The sequence below is a fragment of the Bactrocera oleae genome, chromosome 2, assembly GCF_042242935.1.
Source record: "Bactrocera oleae isolate idBacOlea1 chromosome 2, idBacOlea1, whole genome shotgun sequence".
NCBI lineage: Eukaryota > Metazoa > Arthropoda > Insecta > Diptera > Tephritidae > Bactrocera > Bactrocera oleae.
The window spans coordinates 95424984-95439368 of record NC_091536.1 but is presented as its reverse complement, the minus strand read 5'-3'; positions in this window follow the sequence as shown (position 1 = coordinate 95439368).

Sequence of the window (14385 nt, the reverse complement as noted above, 5' to 3'; positions counted from 1 at the left end):
TTTTTTATCAATTAATCATGGTAGACTAAGTGCAATTTTTTCTGGCTAATTTGTTTATATTTTCTTGTAGATTATTCTCCAAATCTCCCGTACAAATCACCTTTAATTTCCAGTTTTAACAATAATAATTTATCAAAATTAAATATTGAATGTGGGGATAATAAATGAAAGGGTTATCTTAAAAATAGACTAAAATGAGCAGTTAGAAAATCAAAATAAAACGATGCAAAAACTATTTCAGTTACAGCGCTTGTATCGGATCAAAAACTAGACCATCCTTAAAGTTACATTGCGAACATAAGTCCATGAAATTTTATTCAAATCGATTGCATTTTTTACACATACAATTTAAAAATAATGACAACTCTCGGATTAACACGCTGACAAGTTCTTGTCCAAGAAAATATTTAGAAACATTGTTTTACCAGCTCACCGACCATATCATCGAACATTGCCCTCATCTTTTACCGTATATTACGATGGGGGGATATTTTCTTACTTTACTTCAAATATTTGTATATATATATGTTACGCTAAAAGTACAGTTCATATTTTCGAAATTGTATGTTCCTAGATTTAGTTAATTAAAGACGTTTATTCAAAATGGTGTACCATCTATCGAATGATTTACCATACTCTTCGAAAGTATTGCAATACAGCAATAACTCATATTGTAAAAAAACGCCTGCACTTTTTTAAGCTCCATTAGAACGTATTTTTTAGTTTTCAGTGAATTTAATTAAATTTATTAAAATTGCCATATTGAACCAGACCCAAAAATTATATAATGAATGGATAAAATAGTATTGAGGTATTTTATTTGAAGGATAAAATAGTAGTTCATTGCAAAGCGGCATATTCCATCTACATCATAGCGAAAAACTGACACCAGTAAAAATGGTAAAACAATTGATGTTATGAGCAAACAATATTTTTCATTGTTTTCGAGGTTAGGTTAAGCATATAGAACAAAAATATTATATCTGAAGTCAAACAAATAAGTTATTCCACTATCTAAGCTATTAAGTTCATTTGCACTGTTCAGATTCCTAACGGCACTCTAACAAGTCTTTATTCATTTATAAAGATAATTAATAATCACTACTAGATTTGTGTTAGCAAAAGTTCTCGTCTCGTTACTAACTATGCAAGAATGTCTTTAATTACTCGATGTGTATCTAGTTGTCGTCTTTTGGCGATGGATCATCTCTGTGAACTAATGACCTTCAAACCGTACGACATCTTTAATCACGCACATGCCATCCAATTCTTCCTGATTATCGGCACCAACAACAACAAAAAAACATACTTCATTTGGCATGTACTAAGCATGCGACCATCGGCAGCACCCGCGCTAACGACCTTCGCTCGACACACAAACAACGGCCGCACAAGTAAGCGCCTCAACCAGCTCCACCAAAGCGAGGGTACGGGTAAATAATCAATTTTGACTAAATATTGTGCGTTTTTCTGTTCGTTTGCATGAGAAATAATAGTAAACTGTGTGCACTGAGGAGGAAGCAATTATTTATGGTTGAGCAAAAATATGCTGATATAGAAAAAAAAATCAAATAGACTCTGAAAAAACTTGAAAAAACATGCATGCATAAATGATTTGTGTGGAAAAGTTTAGCTACAAGAACAACAATAGCTGTAAATACTATTAAATAATTAGTAGAGACATGCAGCAAATATTTAAGCGAAGCAACAATTAACAACAAACATAATAGTTTGCCTCTTCAACTTGTTGGCACTTACTTATAAACATACATACATACATGAAATTAAATATAAATACAAGAAATATAAATGCTCAACGCACTGACAAGTGCATAAATGCTCATGTTTACCTGCAGCTCCGTAAAAAATTGACATGAAATTCAATTGAAGCGCAGCAATGAGAATTTTAATTGATGCAAGGAAATATTGTTTGAGCATTTACACTGGAGAGAAAAATTGTGTGTTGTTATTTAAAGTTATTTCAAATTTGTCTCCAAAATTCGCTAACAGGTGCTAAAAGGTGAGTGATTGTGTTATGGTATTGTTCGCCAACAAATACAATTTATATTAAATAAAGTTATATTACTAAATGCAGTTTGAGATTATGCTAGTTGTTATTGTAGCGGCAGAAAGTATTCTCTAAATAGTTTTGATGTCTTCTCTGGAGTTGACACACCTAAGAGGAAGGATCTTTACATATGAGATAACCAAAATAGAATCTCTAACATGGCCTCTTGGCCTCGATACACTAATTATACGCTGAATAGGGTATATTAAGTTTGCCATAAAGTTAGTAACACCATACTAGCATATGGTTGCCAACCAAACTGACCGCTCAAAATCAAAATTAAGATCTTTTTATTTATTTTTATGCTATAAAAAATGCACCTGTCAAGGATTTTACAGCTTCGGTGCATATGTGTATTCTAAAAAATGTTTCGGCAGTGTATACCTTTGATCATTGATATCTATATATATATACGTATCGATTCTTTATTTAAACATTCTGTCAAGCAAATATTTTGCTAGTTAAAATTATTTAACAACTACAACAATAAACTACGCTATCAATTAAAAAAGTCTTAAGCCGCTCTTTGTTGTACATACACACATATGTCGAGTCAAAAAGTCAAATCAAATATTTACTTCAACATTGTTTGTTTGCAAATTTTGCAAGCTTCATCAAGGCTATCATCACTGCTTATTTAACGTGTTTGTCCGAGCGTCATCGCCAACGTCGTCACCATCATTGACGACGGCACGGTAATTGAAAAACTTACCGTTAACGTCAACAGCCACTGCCACTGCCACATCCACACGAGTTACAACCATCACCACTTCCACCACACCATTGCCAGTGGCACCGCCTTCGAGCGCTGTGTGCTTTGTTGGCGCTGTGGACGCTGCCGCCGGCGCTTATTGCCACCTCCAAATTAATTGCTGTAAATATGTATGCATTTAAACATTTATAGTAACTCAATCATCCATTCGTTCGCGGTGATTTTATTTATTCATGTTACTTACTTTACTCACTACGTGGGTATGTTCAATTGTAAGTGCTGTGTGTGCTATTCAATGGTGGCCAAGGTGCATGACTCGCCATTCAATTGCGCAGATAATTCATCTGATTAGTTTTCATAAAAAAATTTCAATACGTATTTTATGCACACATTTCTTATTTGCTTAATTTATTGATATGGTTAACTGTTGATCTCTTAATTTAAGTATTTATAACTATTTTATATGACATTGGTTTAAAATCGAAGGCAAGGGCTTTGTGAGAATTTCAAAGCGTCGTGTGCACTAAAGAGCTATGCAACTACTTATAATACCTAGTTCATGTTATGGATATTTTTTGATGTTGTTGGTCGAATGCACTGGTAGGAATCTGGCCACAGATTAATGCGATTTGCCGAATCATAATACTTTTAAAGGTACGTTTTGATGCATATGTATAGATAAAACGAGCCATTTGGAAATATACAAATTCTTTATTTATATTGAGTCTAGGATACTATCGAAATATAAGAAATTTTTGCCAGTTTAGTAATAATAAACTGCTATAATTAGTCTATAAATCTAAATTGGATAAATAAGCCAGAAGAAAACGAGAAAGAGTAAGGAGCACGAAAAAACGACAATATTGGGCTGAGAGAAAATGAAGCTATTAGACCATAATATAGGTGGTAGCCAGAGTATTACTGGATAACATTAAGATTATAACTTTGTATGTTGATGAGTGATATTATTGCTGGATGTTTTAACCGTATATTTGATAAGAAAGAATTTTATTTAAAGAAAAGATTACAAACTGGATCGATTTTCGAAAAGAAAATTAGCTTGCTTTTAGTCCTTACATGATGTTGACAACACCAAAGTGCGACTGAATTTTTTATTTCTTGGCAGAGGAGTTATTGCATTTTTCATCTTCAGTGAGACTCCTTTAGCAATGTTTGTAGGTAATAGTTTCATAATTTATATGTCTGTTGTTATGCTCTGAAAAGGGTATATTAAGTTTGCCAGGATGTTTGTAAAAAAAAGGAAACATCGGTATTCCACAAAGTATATACATAAAGGATCAGCGTGATGAGCTGCCATTAAGGCCATTAAGCCATATCCATCTGTCTGTGTATACGCGAACTAGTCCCTCAGTTTCTGAGATATCGATTAGATATCACACGTCCTTTACTCACCAAGAAGCTACCTATTTGTCAGAGCCGCCAATATCGGACAACTATAGCATTTAGCTACAAACTGACTGATAAAACTCAAGTCCCTTGTATGGAGACCTTTTTTATGACAATGTATCCTCACAAAATTCAGCATGGATTGTTGTTCAAGCCAACATTATAATCTCCGAAGAAACAGAGCTGTCATACAAACTGAACGATCAAAATCAAGAATTTTTTATGCCCTATTAAATACGTAATAAAAATGCACCTGTGAAGGTGCCGGTGCAGCCGAATTTAAAATTTTTTAGTTATTTTTAAAACGACACCCATCTCCGCGATTTTCTTCATTTCCAAAATTCTTTTCAGTGAGCAACCTCTTTTGTTCTGAAACCATGAAAGAGCGCTCTCACCATAGCCCAAGTGAGAATCTCGGCTCGATCTCGGACAGATACATACCGCTATTATGTACTTGTATGTGAGGTTTCTTGAGCATAATGCGATAAAAGGCCTAATATTGCTGAAATCGGTAAAACTGTTTAAGTTGTAGTAGAACGTAGCCATTCAACTAAAAGACCTAATTAGCTATTATAAATGGTATTAAAACAGGTTATTTTTTTATTAGAAAGTAGCTTCTCTAATAAAGTAAGAGAATTAGCAAATATGAAATATTTACTATAACGAATCGCTAATTTCAATTTTTGCTAGCTAAATTTACATTTATTTTATACTAAAAATATGAAGAAAGTCAAATGAGCAATAAAAACTTAGCAATGGAATCTCTTTTGTTGTATTTCTTATTAAGTAGTAAATAATTAAATCATATTTAAAAATTAATAAATCATTCCTGCTATTCCCACATAAAGCAGTAGTTCCAAACTATATGCATGTATGTAATGTAACAACATTTGTTTTTGTAATAAAATTCTTAACTGCTTTTGTTTATGCGAAATAAAATTATTCAGCACCCGACGCCACAGAGTGAGCTCAAGATGTAGTCATCTCACGTTAATATGACGCAATTTTTTATATGGCTATTAAAGATTATAACAAGAATGAATTGCGGAAGACAAAAAAGAAATTGAAAAATAAGCAAAAGATAATTATGAAAGATTTTTAACGACGAATTCAATGGAAAAACTGTAGATTTTTTTTATCAAATTCGATGACCTCAGCGGTGGGTTGCTTACACTTTGCCTGACGCCAATACCACGAGTTTGGTCTTTTCTTTTGATGTTAACTACTGCACGCTAGTGTATTTCTGTGTAATGTGTATTATATTTATGTTCAACTGTGAGTATTTGTTATAAAATCACTCATTTGTCCATTTACATACATATATACATATTTATATATAATATAACATTCATAAATATATGGTACATGCATAAACTTATACTCGTATCAGCCAAATTAATTGCAGATGTGATTACGATAAGTTTTCTGTCGACAGCATTCGACAGCCAGCTTACTACCGAAGGTTTCTATACAAGTATGTGCTATATTATTTAGATTATTTGCGGATCGGCTTTACTTCAAGTGCTGAGTGGATTAGTGAAAAGTCAATAGCGAAACTTTATTTCCAATTAATTTAGTCGCCATGTTTTGAGGCCATTGTTCTATAATCCCCAAGGTTTCAGAATTTATAAATAAAAGTGCATATTTCTATTAAATTTTGCTTTTTTAAACTATGGTTTGTTTATTTAATTAGTGCTTGGCTATGAATATTTAAAATTAAAATAATTTTGCTCGTTAAGAAGAATGGGATTTTGACCAAGGTCAAGTTCAATAATCTGTAAAAACAAACGCTGGTCGCCTATTGAAATTGTCTTTGTGGTTACCTCTATATAATTGAGGTAGACAAAAAAGTGGGTGTGCCAAATACGATTTTGGTAAGTTTGATGAAAATGATTTGTCTTCAGAAAGTCGGACCAAACTAAGGAGTGGTGCAAATATACAACTTTGTATCCAACAGTACTAGTGGAAATACACCGAAATATACTTCTCTCCATGCTTGGGATTGCTTCAAAAACTAATCTGTTTGGATAACCATTTTTAGATATTTTATAAATTGAAACTTATAATTAAATCACTGTAAAGTTTACGAATAGAAATTATTGTGGTATACCTGTAATCAAAATAAATTCGGCTTTAATTATTCTAAAGACTCAGCTCTTTACAATGTATTATATAATTTCCATGGAGCGATTAAATATTTTGAATTTTTTATTCTGCGTTGTCAGTAGATTCTTTTACAACTTTTTTATGGATTTTATCCGGTTTATTGAATATGATATACTGGGTTCTAAGTTAACGAACTATTTTCCAAAACCAGTCAAAGCAATATTATAATTAACTCGGAAATAATATAAGAATCACTAATTTCTATTAACTAAAGCATAAGGTTGGACTCGACGATTTCTGTATTTTATCGGTATTTGAGACAACTGCCCTTTCATCAATACTATCAGAACGGAATCAACAAAATCAAAATTGCCTATGATCACTGTTACGGTATTCACATTTTTAGCCGTTTGATTTGCGTTTTCGTCTTAATCGAAGACAAAATTTCAAACTAAAGCCATATATGGGAAAAATAATGGATTTCTTTTACTAGACCTAAAAATTAGATGCAAAATAAAACACTGGTTGATTCCACAAAAATAATGGATTTTTACTAGACCATAATATTATACAAAAAAACAACCCTGGTTGATTCTACCCGGGGTTGTTCTAAGTTTGTTTAGACGCATTTGATATGTAAAAAATATTTTTCAAATATTGTAAATTAGTAACCGTAGATTAAATGCCTTAACTGAAAAGTTTCAAAATTAATAGCGGAAGGTTTGTCCTTACGTGGATAGAATTTCATTAAAGATCAGTTACCATTTTATTTGGAAAAATCGTGAAAGGTAAGTACCTTCCATGCAAAAATAAAAATGCCTGCTTTGAGGTACAATTTAAATGAAGACAACAAGTTTATACATAATTAAAAGATATATTAATTATTAATTTAAAATTACGAAATATATTGTATACTTGTATATTGACAGGCCAATATTAAAACATAAGGTCGAGACTACTTCTTACTCTTGATCTTGCAGAAACAGAGAGCATTTGGTATATGAAAAAATTCAATTTTGTCTTTAATTAACCAATTAAATTGTATGCCATAAATATAATATCACGGTTTTTGATGTCATACAAAATATTTCTTTAGTTTTTGAGATATCCAAATTTCCTAAGCATGTTATTTTGTTAGATAAGGCATTTTAAGATTTTGGATAGAACTGCTAGAATTAGAAAAGAAGTTAGCTTTTCTCCGTAGAACTCCATAAAAGCTTGAATACGAATAATCTTTCTTCGTATTCTTTGGGGCACAGAAGGATACAATTAGTCTCTTCACAGCACAAGGTCGAACTGTTAATTCCTTAAAAAATATCAATAGCAAACTTATTCCGGATTCCGGTTGAATTTTTGCCGTAGTAAATTCAAATTCTGCGTTTAACATAAAACATTCTCACAATTTTTACAATAATATCTATGATAATAATTATGTCACAGAAGCTCTCTAAAATATCGTCGAATAAAACATTTCAATTTCCGCAGCTGTAGCTGCTCTATAAATAGTGGAATCGTGCGAAATCAATGTATTGTATGTAATTCTATAAATTATCGCACAACTGCCGTTAAACAAACTTACGCTCACGTGCATTACATTTGTGTGTGTATGTAAGTTTGTACAAAGCTAAATGTTAAAGCACACTCATTACAAGCATTACTGACCCACATTTGCGCAACGTAACAATTGAATAATAATTAGAACGAAATGGCAATTTTAGTGAATAAAAAACAACAACAATATGAACAACAAAGGAAACGTGCCAGCAGCACAATTAAGAATAACATATACATCTACTTATGTTTGTATATAATAAAGAGATATGTATGTTGTGATTTACACGATCAAATCAGCGTTAAATTTGCAAGCATTTGTTGTTTTTGCATTAAATTTCAATGGAATCACATTTTATGGCATTTTAAACTTAAAAGCGGTACACTGCTCCAGTTAATAGGAATATGTCACTGTATTTAACAAGCCAACGCCACTTAGCTTCCTGTGACCTGCCGTACCTGGAGCAGGAGTAGAGCGAAATCGCTGATAAAAGAATATAGTATAAATAAAACAAACACAAGAAAAGAAGTTGTAAAAACTAAGAGAAATTGAGGAAAGGTAAAATTTTGTTGCTGTCGGTTAATGAACCCAACGGAAGTGTCAAGTTGTGTTTTAAAAGCGTTTATTACTATTTTATTATTTTTCTCGTCCATTCGCATGTCATTTAATTGAAACTCTCATGATGACATTCACGCTTTTATTCTCATTTAATTGCGCTTAAGCGGCATGCACATGGCAACAAATCATCAAATGGAATATATAAAGGAAAAGCCAAGCTTATGATGCTCAACTTTAGTCTTATTCTAGTTCAATTTGGCTACTCTTCTAGTTTATGTTTTTTTTGTATTTATATATAATATAACCGCAATTCTTTTTCTGCTTTCTCTAAGTACGTTTTTTCGCTTTTGAATAAATATATTCAATTTTTTCTAGGCAAAAGTGCGTGCGAACGAAGGAGTGAATTGAACAGAAGTGACTAACTAACTGGCAAAGCGGATGGTTAGAGCCTGTGCTTTGCAGGGAATTCGGCAAGTCGATGCAATAAAATTTAATAAAAAATAATCACAAATTCAAGAGCTCTTCTTAAAAACGATTGAACCGATTTTGATGAAATTTTATGTTGATCTGGTTTATAAAGTGCATGCGCTAGACGGTGAAGTCTACATATTTGTAAGTAGAAATATTGATAATATTGTATAGATTGTATTTATATTACATAAATATCATATAGTAGTTCAACCTGTTAAATAGATGGCGCTGCGGTGAAAATATGTTTGAAGACCTGAGCCATAACGCAGTCCGGTAGATGGTGCTATTTCTCATAATGCTGTTTTTCATATTTCCACATGTGTAGGGCATATTTATTGCAACAGAATGGTAGCTTTACACGCTAAAAGACCTCCAGATTATTAAATAAATGCATTTTTGTGTAAAAATCAATGAGGGAAGGCGTATGAAATAACAGGTCTTAGTATTGCTCTAAATGCTCGTATGAAGTGAAGAAAAAATCGAACTTAATTGTTTTGGATTAAGAATATGTCTCAATTTAAAAATTTTCTACTGGGTCCTTCAGAATGCGTATGATTATATTATACATCTCACTGATAGTTAATCAGGCTAATTAACATGCGTTTGGCTTTGTGCGGTGGAAATTCGCACGCTAGTGAAAAGGGCATTGACTAACAGCCACAAAATTTACACACTGAAGAAAGGAAAGAAAAAAGCCAAGACACTACAGCGACCGCAAGCGATACTGCGGAGTAGCTTTTAAAATCAAATATCTTTGTATTTATGCGAAATTCTGACGCACAGATAATCACATTTAAATATACACTCAAAAGCAAACACACATGTGGCAACAACTTACTAATGCCTAGTGAATTATACGGACTTATACAGAGACGGGTGCTCTTTGGCGTCCGGGTCAATGCCATCGCTTCCTATCGCTACCGGCAATCGTTCGTTGATCGCAACTTACAAGCATTTAATCGTTTGCATTTGCTTTAAATGAAAATGGAGTGTGAATTTTTGATATTAAATTTTTGATAGCATTCACGTGAAAAGTTCTTAAGCGTTTTAATGGAAAAAGGTTATTAATGAGATTAAATAAAAACATTTATGTTGATAAGGGCGATGAGCAAGCAAATGGAGGGATTTACATTAACTAAATACCTATATATTTTGCATACATATTTTGTTTTCAAAGTTGTTACGTAAGGTGTGTAAAAGACAATATAAGGTAGAATGACTCAAGGCAAGTTCGTGTCTTAAGTCATTTATTTGCAAATTGTATAGCGAGTAAATCTGAATTTGGAAGAAAGCAAGCAAATATTTTGCTCGGTTTATTTGTATTGATTACATTACTAAATTAACTCAGTTCATCATGCTGATCATTTCCGACTCTGACGTTTTCTTTAGGGTGTTACAGACTTCGTGGCAAACTTAATATACCAGCCAACCTGTTTAGGGTATAAAAATATAAGTCATTAAGAGCTTAGACTTTTACATTCACTACTATGTTCTAACAGGTTGTTACATCAGTTTAAATCTGTCATCATTTTCGATTCATCCGAGGACTTTTCCGCTAAAATTAAGAGCTCATACTGGGATAGGCCCTCTTAGAAGAATCTAAGAACCAATTTTTAAGAGTACCAAGCAAAAAAAATATTTGATGTATATTAATTAATTATTATATCACAGTTTACTTAAAAAAGTAACTTTTAAAGAGTTTGCATGTATTCGTTTCACTTAACTCTTATATGGTGGAAAGGGTTACTATGCAAAAATATATTGAATACTATAATTGCATCTTATTTAATATTTAAATTATCGATACTGTGCCAATTCACCGATTTAGTTTTGCCTCGATGTCACAACCTCGATGTGTGACTACGTAATAATGTTAATCATTACAGTTAGCGTGATTAAACAATACTTTAATTAAGAAATTGTGCAAATTGAAATTATCAACCATCATTACAAGCCAAGCTCAGCGATTTTGGTTATTTAAATTTTGCAATAGCAAACAGTTATTAAGCATTTTTGTCACTAAATAAACATAAGACTGCTTAATTTAGCCGTCATTGCAGATGCTAACATAATTTTTAAGCCATCATTTTCGTGTTGTATTATATAAGTACACAATTAATGTTTCAGATGAAATGCTACGGTGAGCGTATTCGGTGATCACAGTAGGCAGGCAATTGACATAGTTATCAATAAATTCGGGTTTGATTGAAATCAGGTTAGCGCCACTTATGCATACAGAAGTGCCAAAGTGGCACTCGACAACGCACAACATGACAAGCGAATTGCCCGAGGCAATCAAAATAATAACAAGATATGTGAGCGTTACAAACATATCAGATTTACAGTTATGCAAGATGAGACGCAAGAAATGGCTTGAACTTAGTTAGCGGTTTGCGAATTCGCCGACAAAGTCGTGGAAGATCTTTTTTTAAATGTAAATAATCTAGTTACAAGGCTTACTTTAGCAATAACCGATGATAAAATAGAGACCATAAAATACAAAGCGAAATGGGTCAGCGCACAAAGGCGTCAGCAGTAGTGATGGCGCGCCGGCCCAGCACAACGTCTCTCGGACACACAAATGTTGGCGGCGGAGCGTTGCGCTGTGTGTTGGCAATTAATTGGAGTGTAGTAAATTTTCAAGGCTTTCAAAATTTGCGAATGCAAAGCGTGCTTGCTTTTAGATGTTCGCGTTGTATCTGCGCGAGCGCATCCGCTAATCCGTCAAATGCAATTTCGGTCAACTGCAACATCAAAAATTGCGCTAAATAAATGCATGTGGCATGTATACGAATGTGTATGTACGTGTGAGTAAGTAAGCACAGTGAGTTGATTAGTGAAGCTATTTTGAAATTTTTGTGCACATTTTTAATTTTTTTGAAATTTTTTAGCAAGTTTTGCCGTGTGTTTATTAATGTATTTAGTTTTACTATGTTGAAGTATGCTTTAAAGCGTTTTTTTATCTACTGGTATCCAAAAAATGATCAAGTGGTATCTATCATATATTTTTTCGATATTTTATGATTAAATTTTCTAAAAGTGGCAACGATTTGAAAAAATATTATCAGAATTAGCCTATTTTCTTTCCTTATCATTTGACACCCATATTGTCAAATGAATTTTTTTCACAGGTGGCAACTCAGTTCTTAATATATTCAGTTCTTATGCAAAATTACATTCAGTTGTTGTATGTACATACGTAGGAAATCAAATTTCTTAAAAATAACTCAATAAATAGTAAAATGTGCATTTACAGAATTTAATGTTCTCCAAAAAGTAGCCATATTAAAATATAGCAATATCGAAATGAAATTAAATTAATGTGTGAATGCCCTACTTGTATCGCATTCTGTGCTCAATACTCACGTACATATCGACATTTGTTTAAACAATAAATTCTATTCCCGAATTTATATGCTTGTTTGTAAATAAATTCTTGAAGAATGCCATAAAGCTTCGAGGCATAACGAAGCGATGTTCTGTGCTAGAATTAGTACTCTCGCTTTATTGGCTATTTCATTTTACCAATATTGCCTATAAATAGTTGGAGGCAAATGTAATGAAATGCGCGCAAAAAATGTTTAAAAATATGAAAGAATGTAGACACTTACTTTATTGTCAAACATGTACTAACATATACACAAGTCTACTTGTATGTATGTAAGCATTTGGTGGCATGTGAATAATTCGAAAATAAATTATATACGCTTCGAACTTGCAACGGCAACTTTAATCGGTAGGTGAAAGTCGAGATCGATTCGTTCTACCATGGAACGTCACATTAGCGTGGGTAAATTCTTATTGTTAAATGCCACTAATGCTGCGCTAAAATGCCCATGTAGATTGCAAATTTTCGGAATCATATTATTCTCATAATATTGGTAGAAATGTTAGCGCTAATTCTTTGTTTTCAAAACTTTTATTTTTTCTGAGAAATGTGGAATGTAATCTGGTTGTTTCACAATTTCTTTGTGTTTTCTTTTATTTTTTATGAATCCAGGCGTATTTACAAGTAGCCTTATTCAATAATAATAATGGTACAAGTATAAGCTGTAATATAAATTACTCTTTGTATTTCTGCTGTACAATTAGTAGAGCTTCTTGTTCCATTGTGCTTCGTCGGGAATTTTTTACTTTTTAGTCTTGGATAGACTTGTTACAGGATACTAAGTCTCAATCTCAATAAAACGATTAACAGTCAAAATAATATCAAAATGTTTTAAAATCAAAAGTATACATAAATATAATTGCGGATCGAAGGGGTCTAGCTAAATATAGTAAAGGAGAGCCTCGGAGATTTCCCTCTCTCATATGAAGGTCTTAGAGGTTAGAATACGCTATTTAAATGCAAGGCTGGAATTATTTTTGGATAAGAGAAGTTAACTCTTAGTATTCTTCCTAAAGATCGAGTCCGTTAGATGGTTTTAAAATTGTTAATAAAGATTCTATAGAGAAGTTCAAAATCGGCAAAGATATTTTAAGGATGTGAATCAAAATCGAATACATATTTGTTGACTTAAGAATTTAAATCCAATTGCAAGTCAGAAAAAACGCGTTTATTTTGTCAATTTCTTTGAAGACGCTTTAATAAATAAAAAAAAAGTGCATTTACAGAATTTAATGTACTTTAATAATTGGCGATTCATTTTGAAAAATTTTGGATTCCCTTCATCCCGTAATCGATTTCCAGCAAGAACTTCGCAAAAAGGTGTCTGTCGGTGAGGAAAATTTTTCTGCTTAAAATTGTCTCAAATTCAAAAACTGAAAACATCGAAAAGCTAGTCAAATTTGGATTTTTAAAGGCTTTCCAAAAGAGAGCCGGTTTTTTCAAAAAAATATACAATTCGGAGTGGCTTAAAAAAAATATTGTTCTTTCAAATATACAAATTTTTGGATAATATTCTTAAATATATGCAAATTAGATATATATAAGAAAAAAACCGTTTTTGAAATTCACAAGTCGACATAACACATTAATATTAATGCGTCGTAGTTAGAGATTATGGTTACGGATTATGAAATTTGTTTTCTTTAGCAAGAAACTCTGCCGAATGCCATCAATGTGAAGAGCTTACTTAGATAAAGTAATAATTACCTGATTTTATTATACCCGACAATATTTCAAAGAAAAATAGTAAAAAAGTGAAAACAGGACTGTAGATATGAAGAGAGTAGCGAAAATTGTCACTAACACCACAATTTTATGAAATTCACCAAAAATACTTACAACGGCAATTCTATACTTCCAGTAGTATATAATGATAACTTTAGTCAGTTCATATGAGTTATAATAGAAAGGTTTAGTTTCATTTTCTATTTTGCCACTCGTGGGTACATCGTAATTTTCAGCACAGCAAAATTCGTTCCAATTATTTTTTCTTCACTTCCTTTGTGCCGCAGCCGCAACCGAGAAATTCTGGCAAGCTCGCCGCTGATCTTTTGTACTTACATTTAGTATTAGGCTAAACACTTTGTTCGAATTTTCTAAGCCTTTTATGTGTGCAATTACAT